We start from the raw sequence: 3620 nt of genomic DNA, 5'->3' as shown, positions 1-3620 counted from the left end.
AACTGTTCAAATTCAAAATGAACTTTATTTGAAACACATGTGTGCACACTTCCCCCACCCCTTTTAAAACCATATCAATAGGATTTGATTAAAATAAGGCTCCATCTATCCGATGTTTAACAAATATTCAGCCTGACTTGGGGCGATTGGTGTTGACATCTGAAATACAATGTTGTGGCTAATAAAAAAAAATTAATCTAGTTTAAGTATTGTTAAACAGGGCCTCACCTGACACTCAAACCATTATATGTATATTCATAATATCTGAATGAACTGTGGGGATGAAATGTTGGCCAAGACTAGCATTTTTCAAACTCTGTTCTGGGAAATGGCTGTGTTCCTGGGTAGCTTTTCAGTGAGTTTCTAATGGGAAGATCCATCACAGTGCACAGAGTTCCCTGAAAGACTTTGGGTTGTATCCAACATACTCTGTCTGCTAGCAGAAGGGGCTTTGCACTAGCAAATGGGCAATTTTTAATGCTGCAGTGGAATCCAGAACAACAGCTGTGCTCACAGAAACCCATTGTGCAATGGGTTCTGCAATCTACTGTGCAGTAAAGTTACCAGAGGCTTTCAGTCTTGGCACAAACACTTTTGTGCCCCTTGTTATGGTACCTAGGTATTGACAGGAAAGCTTTTATCCTGCTGATGCCACTCATTCCTTTTGGCTGAATTTGATAGCATTGATCACGAAGTGCTGGTGACGTGGTCTGACAGTCGGTTGTAGCTTGGCATAATTTTGTCCCCTGGCTGACCTGACCTGAAGCAGATGATCAGCACCTGAGCTGCTTAGACTGCAGTCAAGATCGAGTTGATCAAAAGATCTAATATCGTAGCATGATATCACCAATGAAGTCTGGTCTCGGCTCCAGGCACGTTGGTCGAATCAAACCCAAGACGCATGTCAACATCACCCAATCTGCTCTGAAAACGTTTGTTTGGCATGTGCTGGGCTTTCACAAACCTCTGGTAAGGTTAAATTCCTGTGGGGTATATATGAACTTTGGCTGATCCTACCCCAGGTCATAATACTTGGCAAATGTTCTACCGAGTGATGACTGCCTCCCTTTTGTGTTCCGGTGATAACGCATCAGAGAGTAATATTTTGCTTACCTATTAACTTCTTGTGTGCGTTGAGTAAAATGTGAAGAATGTTATCAGCCCATAGGGAGAGCCATTTATGATGGGAGTGTTACAATATATGTCTGTACAGTGTGTGTGAGTCAGCTCTGTGTCTGAACTGCACTTGGTACTTCACATTGAAGGACAGAGTGGCAAACCACATCCTAAATAACTGTCAATCACTTCCTAATGAGGCCAGGGACATGCACTCCTCTTAACCAAGTACTCTTTCTTTTTCTGCGTTTTCCCCCCAGTCACTTCTCAAAAATACATATTTAGGGAAGAAGTCAGAAGATGACCCCAAACTGTGTTGTTTTCTTTGATAATTTCCAAAAGTTATGCATTGCATAACATGGTCGGTCAGTTGCATCACTGGTAGAATGTTAACTAAATAATAGTTACTGTTGTTGTTCTTGTTGTTGTTGTTGTTGTTTTATGCCACACATCTGACTGGTTTGCCCCAACAACTCTAGGCGGCTTCCAACACATTAAAACATTAAGCACAGTAAAACATCAAAAAGTTCCCTATACAGGGCTGCCTTCAGATGTCTTCTAAAAGTCATGATAATTGTTGTAGTAGTAGTAGTAGTAGTAGTAGTAGTAGTAATAATAATATATTAATATTCCAACAGAATATTAAAATACAATAGTCTATTAAACATTAAAAGCTTCCCTAAACAGGGCTGCCTTCAGATGTCTTCTAAAAGTCATGATAATTGTAGTAGTAGTAGTAGTAGTAGTAGTAGTAGTAGTAATATATTAATATTCCAACAGAATATTAAAATACAATAGTCTATTAAACATTAAAAGCTTCCCTAAACAGGGCTGCCTTCAGATGTCTTCTAAAAGTCTGGCAGTTGTTTTTCTCTTTGACATCTGGTGGGAGGGCGTTCCACAGGGCGGGTGCCACTACCGAGAAGGCCCTCTGCTTGGTTCCCTGTAACTTGGCTTCTTCCAGTGAGGGAATCACCAGAAAGCCCTCGGAGCTGGATCTTAGTGTCCAGACTAGACAATGGGGGTGGAGACACTCCTTCAAGTATACTGGGCCAAGGCCATTTAGGACTTTAAAGATCGGCACCAACACTTTGAACTGCGCTCAGAAACGCAACATTCGGCAGCTGGGGCCTTGTTGGTGATGCTGATTGGCACTGAATCAGAATTCCTTGATTGTGGAAAGTGAGCTGGACCATTCCCCACCAATGCAATTGATTTTCCCAATCCTGGAACAATAAATACAGATTAAGAAACAGAACTCACATTTTGTTAATATGATATTATAGCCTGCCTCACACACATATGATGCAAAGTCCTGTGTTATGCAGTTTGCGGCAGAAAATATCATGTAAAGTGTAATAATTACCAGATTGTGTAAAGCTGCTTAAAAGAACAACGAATGAAAACATTTATGAATGTGATACAGTGGAGCTCGCAACCATCTGTAAACATTTCATGTGAATTGCTTCTCAGTTGATTTTTCGTAGCAGCCAATATTTAACCCTAGGTTAAGTTATAGGATTATCTTCTGAAACCCAACTACTTAGGTATGTTATTAGCAACTGTGTAGTTTCTTCTCATGCAATTCAGAAGAGAGCATCAAAGAAGAAAGGAATGGGCCTTGATTGAGAAATGAAAACAGGCTTTAAAGTATTCACTAGTAGGCAGTCATTTTGAGAAGTTCCTTTGGACATTTTTTTTTTTTTTTTTTGCAAAAGAAAAGCACATCCCTTCTATAAATGGAGACAACACCCCCAGAAGAGCTCATTAGTATAATTTGCGAGAAATTCCATGGACTTAACTGTTTCCACACTGCGTAGCTATATATATCCAACATAGAACATGCAAGGCAGAACCATAATAACTGTTTTATAGACATAGTTATAAGACTGTGTGAGATTTTAAGACGTGCTTTGGCACTGGTCATTCTTTGTCAATAGGGTTGTAAGCATTTATTTCCAATTGCGCTGAATAACATAAATAACTTGCATAAACCTGTTCCCAGGAAAGATGCTTGCTTATGGTTGCCAAATCAATTTTCCGAAGTCAGGCTTCTATGACTCACTTTGCTTTCAATGTTCAGAGGGGCTACCAAATTGTTCTGGCTACTTTCTACCTCCACCATCAGAGGCATTATGTCTCTGAATAGCAGTTAGGGATAGCAGGTAGGCAGTGATGTGCAGGTGAGTTCCCACGAGGCAAGACACAGTGATAACAGCAAGAACCTTTATTGAACTAACAGAACTGGACAATAGGGGCAAAGCAACTGCTTATATATATTTCTGAAGGCCTGGGCCACTCCCACTCCCAACGTGATTGGCTGTCTAAACTTCCAAGCTGCGAATCATAACTCAGAGTTTAAGGGCCAATGGAAGAGGCCCAAATCCTGAAATGTTCTGTGATTGGATATCATGTATTGAATCAGAACACAGGGAATCAGAACCGGCAGACTCCTCTTATGAATGGCAACCAAAATCACCAAGGGGTTGGAGAAACTCCCCTAT

Source organism: Podarcis muralis, chromosome 3 (assembly GCF_964188315.1).
Source record: "Podarcis muralis chromosome 3, rPodMur119.hap1.1, whole genome shotgun sequence".
Lineage (NCBI taxonomy): Eukaryota > Metazoa > Chordata > Lepidosauria > Squamata > Lacertidae > Podarcis > Podarcis muralis.
The sequence above is the reverse complement of the archived record's forward strand: the minus strand, read 5'-3'. Positions refer to the sequence as shown.